This window comes from Condylura cristata, unplaced genomic scaffold, assembly GCF_000260355.1.
Source record: "Condylura cristata isolate star-nosed mole 26May11 unplaced genomic scaffold, ConCri1.0 scaffold00025, whole genome shotgun sequence".
Taxonomy (NCBI): Eukaryota; Metazoa; Chordata; class Mammalia; order Eulipotyphla; family Talpidae; genus Condylura; species Condylura cristata.
The window spans coordinates 14,430,547-14,443,977 of record NW_004567126.1 but is presented as its reverse complement, the minus strand read 5'-3'; the positions used below and the strand labels follow the sequence as shown (position 1 = coordinate 14,443,977).

General features: G+C 48.1%; 1 protein-coding gene across 6 annotated transcripts in view; it reads left to right on the top strand.

Moving 5' to 3' along the window:
• The window catches only part of PKNOX2 (PBX/knotted 1 homeobox 2), a 253,357-nt gene that overhangs the window by 150,530 nt on the left and 89,396 nt on the right, over positions 1 to 13,431 (top strand). For 4 of the 6 annotated variants that reach the window (XM_012729580.1, XM_012729581.1, XM_012729583.1 and 1 more), the window contains one exon: positions 9,274 to 9,380. The exons of 1 other annotated variant lie outside the window; for it this stretch is intronic. The gene's annotated coding sequence lies outside the window, so the exon portion shown is untranslated. Of the gene's footprint in view, positions 1 to 5,895; positions 5,935 to 9,273; positions 9,381 to 13,431 lie in introns of those variants that run through there. One more of the 6 variants, XM_012729582.1, reaches the window with a different exon arrangement.

The following is a 13,431-nucleotide window of genomic DNA, read 5'->3' as shown; positions in this document are numbered from 1 at the left end:
CGCCATGTGGTCACCTCCGGGGCAGGCGGGGATCGAACTCATGCGGAAGCGGCTTTAGATTCTGAGTGACATCTTAATGAGAATTTTACAGACGTTTCAGTTCCTGTCCTGGTTTTGGTTCCTTGCCGTTCTCCAGGAGCAGGTGATGTCTGAACCCTCCTGAGTGAGGACTAGAGCCTTGGGTAGTCGTTATTGGGGCTGGCAGCATCGCCGTTGGCAGTGTGACCCTACAGCAGGAGGGAACAGGGCCGTGAGAGGGGCAGGGAGGGACTGGGAGATTAATTCTTTTCAATGTCATGCTTCCCGTGCCTTCCTTAATGACTGAAATTTACATGTGTGAGTAAAATCGCTATTTCCCCTCTATGGCATGGAGGGAAACCATTTGGTTTGTGGCGGGGGTACCACAGAGCCCTGTATCCACCCAAAGGGGACTCATCTGGTGGCTGCTTCTTTGCGTGGCCACCAGCCTGATGAGTCTGGATTGTGGCGTGTGTGCTGACGTCACTTCTATCTTTGTGACCATGTGTATGTAGTTCAATGTGTGTTTCTTTAAAAAAAGATATTTCTCATTTCCTGCATAAATTACTCCATGTAAAAGGCCATCCGGAGTGCTGTTCCTAGCATCCTTTTTCAATAAAGCAATATTATCACAGCCTAGTCCCAAAACTAGTCCCCGGAGAGGCTTTTCCTAGATTCTTTGTCAAACGAAATGTCACCAGCTCACCAAATGATGAGAAAAAGAATTCTTCTTGTTTATTTCCCAAGCAAGGCTGAGCAGAGGCAGTTCAGTCTCTCTGCATCCTTGCCCTGGCTAAGCAGGCAGGTAGGCAGGGGGACAGGGGTGCTGAGCAGGCCACCGCCACCCCCTGGACTCTGCTCTGTCACTCTCCCCCTGAGCCATCTCTGTGACTGAGCAAATTGTTTTTCTAACCTCAGTTCCCCCTTCATAAAGGCAGGATGACTAACGCCCACATGATAAGGCTGTTGCAAGGATTAAAACATATATTGGATAACATTGTTCTTTGTAAAAGGAGATTAGTGTGTTGTGTGTCATATAGTCTCTGTATTCTCTGCTGAATATATGTATTTAATTGCTCCTCTGTTGAACCAACATTTACTGAACATCTATTATGTTCAAAATACATAACAGTCTCTGCAGAGACACAGCCGGTTCTTAACGTCCCTGGTAGATTCTTGGAAACTGTGACTTTAATCGAAATGACATAGGAAAGCAGATCCTAGAATAAAGTGTTTGTGGGGTTGTTTTTTTTGTTTGTTTGTTTTGTTTTTAACATCAGCTGGGATTGTTGTTGTTGTTTTTCCTTCTTCTTTTCATCAATGCTATTGTAAGGGAATGTTGAGCTAAATTATTTTATGCCAGGACCTACTATATAGGCTTGAGATTCAGTTTAGGATTATGCAATCTAGTGAGGAAGTCAGACTGGCAAATAGACAATCACAATTTGGTGGGATAAGTGCTATGAGAATTGTGCATAGGATACTCTAAACTGCTAGAACCATCCTGGGGCAGCCAAGTGGAGGACGGAACAGGCCACTAGGAGACCATTAAGAGTTTATTGCTGAGCTAAGGTGCGGTAGCAGAGATGAAGAGGAGGAAAATGTAGCTCACTCCACCTGGGGGCAAAAACGATGATTTGCTTATACCAAGATGCACTCACCTCCTCCTGCTTTTGGAGATTTTAGGACTGGGAAGGCTGTCTCTAGTAGCCTCCTCGCTGGGTAAGGAACCGCATTCAGAGGTTGGAAGGATGGCTGTGGAAGAGGGGTGAGCAGTAAAGAAGAAGAACAGAGCCCAGCTAAGGTGCAAGGAGCACAGGGATAGAGGGGTTTGGCAGAGACTTTCAACATCAGATTGCTTCTGATAGGACTAAAGCTTTCCCCAAGAAAGGAAATCCTGATGGGAAAGTTAAGCGACTTCTCTAAAGTCAGGACTGGTCTTAGCTGAATTAAAAGGGACATTCGCCCTCTATGATGGATTTCCCATCACCAAACAGTAATTTGGGGTTTTGTCAAATGCTGCTCAGTTCTCTTGAGTGTGCTCAGCATTCCTGCTCTTCCATTCATTTTATCATTTCATAAACACACATTGAGCCTGCTGCTAGCCCAGAGCTGGGGACACAGAGGTGACAAGCACAGAGGCCTTGCTCTCTCTGGAAGCTCAGGGCTTAAGAGATGGATACTCATAGGGAGAGATAATAATAATTCAGGGAGAAACAGCCTGGAGTTTGTGGCTAAGAACTTGGACTTTATCTTATTAGAGATATGGTTCCAGTTATTAGGAGTGCAGAAAAGAAAGAATGACTTATGGGTGACATGGGGTGACATTGAGAAAAAAACTTTACAGATCTAGAGCTGACTCTGGAAGGATTTTTGAGTAGGATTTTGCCAAATAAGATCTAAACAAATTATTGTTACTATCATTGTCATTAATGACAAGTCATCATTAAAAACCTTCATTTGTGTCGATGCTAAATTCTTTGCTAGCCACTAAGCATATCCTGTGTGATGTAACACCATAAAATCCTAATAAACACTCTGAGTTTGTTCCCGTTTTGTTTTTATAGAACATTTACAAATTAACAAGGAAAATCAGGAAGACCTTAAATAGAGGACAGATATAGACAAATGGGTAAATGCCCTGAACGGTCAATTTACAAGACAAAAGTGGGAAGACCGAAATAGGAAAAACAAGACCTATAAAAGAAAAGACTTTGAAGTCAGGAAAGCATATTTAAATCCTAGTTCTCCCTCTTCCTAACTGTGGTAGAAATACACAGTCTCTTATACCCCTTGGGAGTCTCTCTCCCACACTCACTATTAGTATTAGTGCAGGAAGGACATAGATTAATCCATGGCTTGGTCAAAAGCTCTCAATTCAGAGACACATGGAAATAGAGAGAACTGTAATGTCTTTGACAATAAGTCATAATCTCTAAAGAGATTGGTCGAGCATTTATCTGAATTAGTATTTCCAGTAGTGTTCTCTCCTCATGTGACAAGAATGACACTTTCAATGCTCTACACAGACATATGTTCTATGAACATAAAAGACATAGAAGGTACAGGCCTCATCCTCAAAAACTTATGATGCCTTCAAAGAGATTTGGATTATCTCAGAAAACAAAGTTCACTAAAAAAAAAATAAGTAAGATGAAGTCTCCATCATAGGGTGAGGTACAAGAGGTTGATTTATTCAGCAGCAAAAGTTCAGGGAAGGTAGGACTTGAACTTGTCTTTGAAGGTTGGGTAGCGTCTGGATAGTAGGGAGGAAAGGGGAGCACAGGGCCCTCCGAAAGGGAATGGTGGCCCGAGTGAGGGGCCAGAGGGCACACACATGGTATGTTCTGAGCCAGGGACAGGCTGTGGCTGCATGCAGGTTTCAAAGGACGAGGGGATGATTTGTGGTGATAATGAAAGACAGCAGAGACTAAGGATTTGGATTCTATCCTCTTAGGCTCTGGCAAGTTATTATATTATTGTTGAATAGGGAAGAGTATAAGCAAGTCTGTAAACGATTTTAGCTCCCAAGGAAGTTCTCTCTCCCAAGACTGGAATCTGATCTCTTAGGTCAGTCTCAGTGCTCTGGAAGTTCAAGGTTTTTGCTGGGACAGTTGAGCTTATTAATAGTTGCTCAAGACCAGTCAGGTAATGGTATCACACTGTCAGTGTCAGACAACAGTGGTAAAGGTTGGTGATGATGATGGTGATGACGAAGATTGATGGTGGTGGTCGTGGTGGAGGTGGTGATAGTGATGACTGTGAGGAGGCAGATGGAGCAGAATTTGAAAAGTTAATGTGTTTTTGTGACAGGTACAGGTTTCATGGACTCCACCCCCACTCAGATACTGGAACTACTGATCCCATCAATACCAAGGAGCAGCACGCTGGGACGTGAGGGCGGAGCTGAGCAGCCAGGTTGGGATAAAACCGGACATGTGGGCTCTGGGGGGCTTGGCCTGGTGGTTTGCAGCTGATCGTTTTGGCGCTCAATTGGCTTTCAGCGTGACGGTGGAGTCCAAGTCAGCCGAACTAGTAGGACATTCTACCTAACTCGTATTTCTCTCCATCTTTCCTTGGGATGTTCCTTTACCTTCCTCCTTGTCAATGAATCCATTATTGAACCTTTTTGTGTGTGTCCATAATACGATTGAATCTTAAGCGCACAGGTGAGGACCCACGGACAGGCAACCCAATTCACATTGGGGTGCCCTGTAACAGATTTCTGTCAGTTCTGCTGACTTGGACTCCACCGGCATGCTGAAAACCGATCGAAAGCCCAATGACCAGCCGCCAACCACCAGGCCAAGAGACCCCCAGAGCTCACATGTCCGGTTGTATCCTAACCTGGGTGCTCAGCTCTGCCTTCACGTCCCAGCGTGCTGCTCCTTGGTATTGATGGGATCAGTAGTTCCAGTATCTGGAGTGGGAGCGGAGTCCATGACACCTGTAGCTGTTACATTTGGTCCAACATCACATAGCAAACTTGTGGCCAAGCTGGAACTAGCTCTTGCCCTTCCTTAGCTTTCTTACCCCAGCAGCAAGTGGGGAAAGCCTACAGACCATCACAGATCTTCACTGTTGGAAAATGCTTAAGCGTTTTGGTTAGCAAACCCACCTCCAACCACTGCACTTATGCAAGAATGGATCCTGGCAGTGGGGACAAAGACTTTGGTGATTTTTACTGCTGGGATAGAGACTCGGGTGCAATGATAACTTCCCCAAGGTTGACAGGAAACAGGCCTTTGGCTTGGGCTTCTGGCTAGAGATTCCAGACTGCTCAGCCTTTGTCACTGTCCTCTTGTTTTGCAAAAAGTGTAAATGCAAGTTGACAAAATACACAAAGGAGCTCTCTGGGGTTCTGTCCGGTCCACCCTGGGGTCCCTTGTGAAGCTGAAGTTGAACAGGCAGGGAGGGAACTGAGTAGAGCAAAAAGCTGGGGGTGAGGCCCACTCTTTTTCTTGGGAATATTGAGGGGATAGAAAGAATTTTACCTTCAAGATGAAGTTCCTGCCCTCTTCTTCATCCCCTGAAACCTCTGAGTCATCAACCTCACACAGCCCATGTTTTCCTGTCCATCCATCTCTCTCTGTGGCTGGCTGGCTGTTCCCTACCTGCCAGGCTGCCTGGGAATTAGGCCCAAGCCCAGCCTCAGCATCAGGGGAGTGGTGTTGCAGGCCACACATTAGCCTCTAGAAGAGAAGACTCTGGTAGGACAAAAGGGATGGTGGGGGGAGTCATCCTCCCTGCCCACCAGGGATACTCTCCTCTCTCCTTCTCCTCAGAGAGTCCTGTCATGTGAGTTGTCCTCCTTTTGCTCAGAGGAATAGCTGGCAGTGTCAGAAAGGAAATTACAGGCAGTGATTCTGCCTTGAAGCTTTCTCTGGGCAGTTGGGAACCAGACTTGTCAGTTCTGGGAAGGGAGAGATTGTTTATTCGCTGGCCCTGAAGCCAAACCCGGCGTAGGGCCCACTGGGGTCACCTTGGGGCCTCCTGCTTCTCTCAGACACATATCCCTAGTCTCTGGATGAGGAGCAGAATTGGCTTGCCTTTCCTGACTCTGCTGATTCTTCTCCAGAGCCTCTGGGAAGTGGAGCTGGGGTAGCTTTACCACTACAGCAGAAAACAGACCAGCAGGACATCAGGGGGAGCTGGCCCCTCCATGCAGAAAGGACACAACCAACTAGAAGCACACAGGACACACCAGTAGACAGGGCTTCCTCCACCACCACCCTGACCGGGACCCTGCCCCCACCCCGACTGTGGGCTTCCGACAGCGGAAGGGCTGGTGGGCAGACAGGCAGGAGCAGCGGCAGGCACAGCGTGTCTAATTACTCCCTGATCCACTAGACTGGGAGCAGCTCAAAGACAAGGAGTGTGCATGTTTCATCTTTGCAGACCGAGACCCACCACATGGTATGTTCTTAATACTTGGAGGCTAAATTGAAGCAGTTTGCACCTGCCCAGAAGAAGGGAGGAGGGAATAGTAAAAAGTGCCCAAGAACAGAACTCTCATTTGTCAAGTAGGCCTCAGACACCCCGGAAATGAGGTTGAGGGGGCTGACATCAGCAGAGCCCCAAGAATGGCCCACCCACAACTCAGAGCTCAGGGCTTGGCACTCACTGCTGCTGGTGCTCTCGTGGGCTTGGTGAGGAATACAAGGAGAAGTAGGGAGGCTGGAGTAGCAAAATGTTTGGGGTCTGAAGACACGCCACTTCTGGCTGTTCTCTAGTCCAATGCTTGACTTTCCTTAGCCTCGTTATTCACATCTACAAAGTGGGAACAACCACCTGACTAGGAAAAAGGCATCTCTCATATCGAGGTGATAGAGGTGCAAGTTGGTGTGACCTTCCTGCAAGCGATGTGTAAATTTTATGGACCATAAGCACGCTGGAGTCTATCTAGACTCAATAGGGCGATCATCTCGCAGTGTATACATGTATCAAGCTGCTCATCTACACCCGAATCTGACACACTGTGATATGTCAATGACACCACCACTAACACACCAGGATTGAAGTCCTGTGAGTAACTAAGCACAACATATTTTAGAAATGAAAACACAAAGTTCAAAGATAAGTTGGTCCAAAAAAAAATTTTTTAAAGACCTGTGGATTAAGCCACCCACATCTAGAAATTTACCCTAAGATAATGATCAAGTCTGAAGCAAAATTCAGCTGTGAGAATGGGCATTACTCACTTCTAATGGCAAAAATTTTGACAGAGTAAATATAAATAGCACACCCATAAATAGGATGCCATAGAGTCACTAGGATTAGAACATATATTTCCCTATCATATGCAAAGGAATGTGTTATATGACACTAAATATAAAGGACTTGTGACAGAACAGTATGTATGGTGTGATGCTGCTTTTCAAAAAAGAGCAACTCTGTTAACTGGTTACCTTTATAATGTAAGATTACAACTAACTTAAAGATTCTCCTACTTTTTGTACGATAACCACATGCTACTTGGTAAAGGAAATGAAAAGGAGTTATATTACAATAGCAACCTCTAAAGGTTGTTTAAGAGTGAAAGAAGCTATTAACCTATGCAAGTAGTTTGTAAGCTGAAAAGTTATACAGCCGTCAGGCGTAGCGGGGTCTCTGCCCGTGAGGAGGTTGCCGTTTGGATAGAGATGACAGACACAGAAGGTAACCATGGCATGAAGCAGCACTGAGCTTGGTGACAGCTTTCAGAGAATGACAAACAGCAGAGGTAAAATTACTTCTGGGTAGAGAGGAAAAAGCCAGAATGCTTGAGCTGAACAATGAAGAGTGGGGAGGGTCTTGTCGGGTGGGAAATGGAGCAGGGAGACATTGGGAGCGGTGGGAGGGTGCGGGGCAGGCCTGGAGATGGCTGTGGTGGGGTTTGGATGGAAGCAGGGAGCCGAGGGGGCAGGGTGAGTCTCAAAAGGCAGCTGGGGTCTGAGGAAATCGGTGTGATGCCTCAGGACCATACCTGGGTGCCTCCCTGAGTAAGGTGGCGGGAGTAGGAGGTAGTCCAACTATCAGCCCAGCCAGGGAAGCCGGGCACCCACTGCTGGGTTGGCAGTGCCTGGCAGGCAGGAGGCCCTGGGGGATGTGGTGAAGCCATCTGCCTGGGAGCAGCCTAGAGGCAGCAGGAGGCCTCATGGTAGAGGAGAGGGACTTGCTGAAGGATGAGGAGCCTCCCCAGACTGGCCCTGGGAAAGGAGGGCAGACCCTGCTGCCTGGGTTGGAAAGGGATGGGAAGTGTGGGTGGTGGAATGATGGGGATCTCAATGAGGTGTGGCTCCAGTAGAGGGGGACTTGGACCACCTCCCAGGACGCCTGCCTAGGAGACTGGAGAATGGAGATGCACTGGCAGCGTTGACAGCCCAGGCCGCAAGGAGGAGCAGGCAGCACCCGGATGCTTGGGACACCCTCTCTCCCAGAGGGGCCTGATGTCTTGGCTCTACTCTTGGTGGCTCCCTGGGGGGGGGGGGTCCCCAAGCCCGTCCAGTTGCTGCTTTGCATTGTCTCGTATCCCTCTCCTTGGAGGAGTCTGAGGTGTAGGCCAGCAGAGCTTATTTTAACCCTGAGAGCTTTTGTTAATGGAAGTTCATTAACCATCCTGCCTGCCCTTGGAGGTCTCTCAGTACATTCCTCCTCCAAACACACCCAGCGTCCTGTCTCCTGCAGCCACAGGAACCCGGATGTTGTATCTCTGCCACCCTCACCTCCCAGTAGTGCATGCTCTATCTCTCCACACACACCCATGTGCACACACACCCGAAAAGAAGGCGGTCAAGTCTTGTTCAGGCAAAGATCGAAATTTCCGTTTCCCCAGCTGCAGCTCCCAGCCACCGCTTGGGTTCCTCCTGTTGTCATGTCACTAGTTAATTACATTCTTTACTGAGGTGCAAATGTGTTTTTACAGGGAGACTAAGATAGTGTTAACTAGGAAGGAACTGTGAATGTTAAAGATGATTTTACCCTTGGTAAGCCTGGGGTTCTTAGCTGAGGGTGCTTGGCCCTGCTGCCCTGGACTGGCAGCCCTTACTTCCCCTCCTCCCCCGATCCCAAGCATCAACTTCAAATTAGCAACTCCATGCACCAGAGGAATGGATATGATTGGGAAGTGTCAGGCCAGACCCTATCCCAGCGCTGACAACCAAGCTCAATTTCTGGCCACCTTGGTCCATTTTGGGATATTGGGGATCAAATGAACTCACTTAAATCTAAAAATAAAAAGTGGGGCAGCCAAGACCCCTTTAGGCCACCACTGTCCTTCATTGCTAAGTTCTGCTTTGGGTCCATGACTACCCTGACGCTCCCTCCTCGGTGCCCGCAGGCACCCTCCAGGTCACTCCAGACCCCCAGCCACAGGGAAATGCTCTGAAACTCTGCATACCTGAAAAGCTGCCAGCTGCTGCCTTCCCTCTAAGTCCTCTACAGGTTAAAACCAAAAAAGCCAGCAGTGGCCTTCCTGACACCCAGATGTCACTCAGAGACATCTGCCTGTCCTTGGGAATGGAGGCCAGGAAATCACACAGGTGACAACAGGACACGTCCAGCTATGACAAGGCTTAGGCTCTCCATGGCGAGGTAGCCCCGAGCTGCCACTCGGAAGAGAGAGACTTGAGTGGTAAAAAGATAGCAAAGTCTGGAGAGCAAATGTCTTTTCCCTACAGCCAACCCTGGAGGAGGGTGCAGCAGAGTGGGGTGCCCCTGGCATCCCTGGTCACCCCTCTAGGCGTCCCTTCTGAGAGCTGCTCTGCCTGTTCACAGGTGCTGTGGCTCCAGCGGACAGGAAGAATTTCTGGCCCAGCTGGAAGTAAGAAGAGGGAGGGAGTCCCCTGACGACCATCCCAGAGGCAGCCAAGATCACCCAAACAGTAAGAAACCTTCTCCTTTAACACATAGCCGAGCTCTCCAGGCAGATGGGCAACGGCCTTCTGGCCTTCGGCAAGCCTGGAGAACCAGCCGGTGAGGCTGGCTGGCACTTAGCATACTCGTGGCTAAGCATTATGTTTGCACGGCTGTGCCCCTGAGCATCCCGAGCACGGGGAAGCTATGCCCTCGCCAGGTCTGGGTCCCTGGGCTAAGCAGTCTGTGAGTTGTAAAGTGTAGCTGATGCAGGACAAAGAGCTGTTGCTTACAACTGTGGTGCTGATGGCATTTGTTCAACCCTCTGGGGCAAGCCCATCACCAGGGGTGGGGGAGGAAGCGCAGCTCCCGGACTTCACACCACAAATCTGACTCCTGGAGTTGGGGTAAGACCAGGAATCTACACCCTAACTGCCTCTGGTAAACACAGAGGTGACAGCATCCCCAGTGCTACTAATGAACTCTGAGAAATAATTCTTTAGAGTGTAGAAAGCATTTTGAATAGAGAAGCTCATTTAATCTTCTTATCAGAGAGTTGTTTTTCTTTTTTTAATCCTCTTAAGTGACTTCAAGATCTTGCAGACATAAATAGTATAGGCTGGTTTTGGAAATCCAGTTATCCTAAACACTTTTTTCCTCTACTGTATACCAGGTAAGGGTTGAATTTGTTGATGGCAAGATTGGGCCCCAATTCCGAAGGACCCTGCCCAGGAGTTTGTAGGATTCGCTGGTGTCTGTGAGACACCATGGCCTTCCCGTTGAAACAGCCTTCATTCTGGAGGCAGCCACTATTGCTGAATGGCTCTGGTCCTGGGGGTGAGCCGAAAAGATGAATGTCTGGCCTGGCTCCCCACCAGGTAGCCCAAGAGGCCCACAAATCTAGGGTGGCCGATCTGGCCTGTGGGGCTTGTCCGGATGCCTAGGCCCTCTGGCTGTTGTTTGGAGAATTCTGTGTTAAGGGACCTCTAAGCCCTAGAGGTCTAGAGATGAAAGTGGGCGTCCAGGGTCTGTGCAGAGGCATCTAGTCTCCTCCCCAGGTGTGGGCTGGACCACGTCCACCTTGGGGGACAGGCTGTTCACATCTTCCACAAACTTCAGAGCTGGTGTCTCAGTTGATGTTGAAGGGAGTTCACTGTAGACCATGGCCATGAGGACTTGAAGAAGGTGTGTGGCTGATAAAAAAGTGGAGGAAGGGACAAAGGTTAGAGACTTGGGGGATGGTGTTGTTAGCCCAGTCCAGTGGTTTCTCCAGAACCGACGATTGACCTGTGGAACTCCCCAGTACTGTCCGATCTCTCTACAGGCTGAAGCTGTAGACACTGGGGCTCACAGGCCTTCCAGGCCTGGAAGAATAGGGTCCCCCCTGCCCTGCCTTCACTGTAGACTGGGGAGAAGGAGGGAAATGAGTGGGTGGCTTACTGGCTCCTGCCTGGGTGGTGTCTTTCTGTGCAATGGCAGGCTGCCATCAATGAGAGAGGTCACCTCACCTATCACCCTGACTCCCCTACAGCTCACTCGCCTACCCACATCCACATTCGCACACCCACCGGCTCTCCTGGCCTTGCCAAGCGCCTGCCAGTCTGCTCCATTCTGGGGACTGGGTGCAGTTGACACTGTTGCTTGGATGGGTGAAATCGGCAAGGACGATTTTTTGCAGCTAATGCTGGAAGTGTGGCAATCAGAGAAGCTGCCAGCTGTCTCACTTAAATTCTTAGCTCTCTCGCTCTCTTTTTTTAAAATCGTTTTGCTTACATAATCCACCCCCTTTTTATTTTCTAATTCTCTCCTTGCAAAGCTGGCACCAGAGGGGAAGGGCTGGGGTGGAGGGGTAGCAATTACACATCAGTTTGGGGAGCATTTACATTTTGCAATTACAATTTAAAAATAAGCCTCGTTAATGATCTCCACGTGTCAACGACAAACCCTAACTGACATACATACTCTCCTGGGCCTGCTGCCTCCCCCTGAAGTCAGAAGCTCAGTGGAGGCAGAGGTGTACCCAAGAAGACAGGGGGGAGGTCAGACAGTATCTGAGGGGGAGCAGAAGCAATCAGTGTGCCCTTGAGGTTGGCAGAGACCTGTGTGGAGCTGAGCACCTAGACCAAGAACCTCGGACCTCCAGCTTCTCTCTGCCTTCCTGACCGCTCTCCCACCCAGCCCACCTCTTCCCAAGCCCTGGCCTGTCCTCAGGGGCGAAGTCAGGACTCAGAGATGTGAGGCTAAGAGCCTCCACGCTGACAGCTTCTGAGCTGGGAATTTTCAGGGTCCTGATGGGCAGAGGTAAATTCTAGCTCCCAAAGCCAGCCACGGCTGAATGGCCCTAGGGTAGGTGCAAAGCAGATTCCATGTGGAGGAGATGTGTCCCAGGGAGGGAAAGCAGGGGTTTGGGAACCAGACCAACCCAGACTCCTTTTCTAGCTCTGCCATGTTCTAACTTCAGGTTTTAGGGCAAGTAAAGTCATTTAACTTTTCTACCCCTCATTATCTCTCTGTCACTGGGGTACGCCTTTTTCCCTCATAGGTAGGGCTTCTGTGAGGTGAAATGGGATAGATCAAGTACTAGAAGGCCCCTTGCACAGTAGGAGCATCTGGTCAATCTCAGCTCCTCTCCTTTTCCCCTCTCTGCATGTTCCTATCCCCCAAGCAGGCAGGATCTGGTCTGAGTTTTCCAGGTCTCCCTTCAAAGTCAAGCCAACTTCATCCTGACCTGTTCCTGCAATGGGCTTCCACCCCTCACCCATCTTCCCTCATCTCCCCATAGGATTTCCTGTGGGGTCTTACATCGAGCCTCCCTCCCTGCCTGCACCTTCTCAATGGACTGTTCTGGACTCTGGCTTTTCATCGGCCTGTTCTCGTTTATGGAGACGAATTGAGTGGTGTGACCTTTTCTCCGTCCTCACATATGTTCTTTTCTGTGACTTGGGGAGGTGGGCCAGGAGTTCTCTGGGGTGCCTTTCAGCCCCCATGCTTGGATTCTTGGCCTCTCCTTTCCCACCTGCTGCCTCACCAAGCGCCTGTGTGTCCAGCTTTTGGCTACTGAGCACCTCTGTCCAGCTCCATCTTGATGGATCAATTGTAGCCGAGAACTTGCACGTGCTACTTGAAAAACACATGTAACTGCTCTTCCTTCTGCAAAACTGGGAGAAACACATCTTACAAAAATCTGAGCGAGAGAAGGTTTCCAAAGGCAGTTGGTTACCTGTAGGAGAGAGAACAGAAAGGGACAGCAGACAGGCTTTCCTGAGATATGGAGAACACATCTTACCAGTTTTATGTTTATTGAACACACTTAAATATTATGATTTAATATTTAATAATAGATAGCTTCCCAGGTCATAATAAATTGATCTACTCTATATGTTTAATTGCTGCATAGTATTCTTTTATAGATATGTTTCATTATTTATTTTAGTCATTTTTAAAATTTGAGGTAAATAAATGTGCATGTGAGGAAAAAGCAAATGTGTAAATATATAAAATTAAATTAAATATCTTCCTTTCTTCCCCCCAACTCTCTCCGTGACTTTTGCTCAAGATCCACAGTCAACTACAATGAATGGTTTCTGATACTGATTATTTGGTGGGCAATGTTTACGATCTTAAATAATATACCTAAATCCCACTTTCTTAATTTATGTGTTCTTTTATAGAACTATATTTGATGTTATCTATTTTTAGTAAATATATGGTGTGTATATATTACATAGGACATACTTATATACACCTATTGTGCGTGTGTGTGTGTATTCTACATGTGTCAATTAGTATAAAGGTATATTTAATGTTTGTACATTAAGATTTAGTAGATTCTATTCTGTTTGATACTGTAGTTACCTCTGCTTTCTCACTACAGATTGATTATAAGATGGAAATGTTAATATTAAATAGTGTCATTTGATCAAAGAATGGATTTAGAATCCTCTTTCACCACTAGATAGCTGCTGTCTGTCTCCTTCCAAGCTTCGGGTTAAGGGCCTGTCCTCTGCCCCGCCAGCCTCTTCCTTTGGGTCACCCTGAGCTGTATCTCACATATATGTTGACCTCTGATGTGTGTGTTCT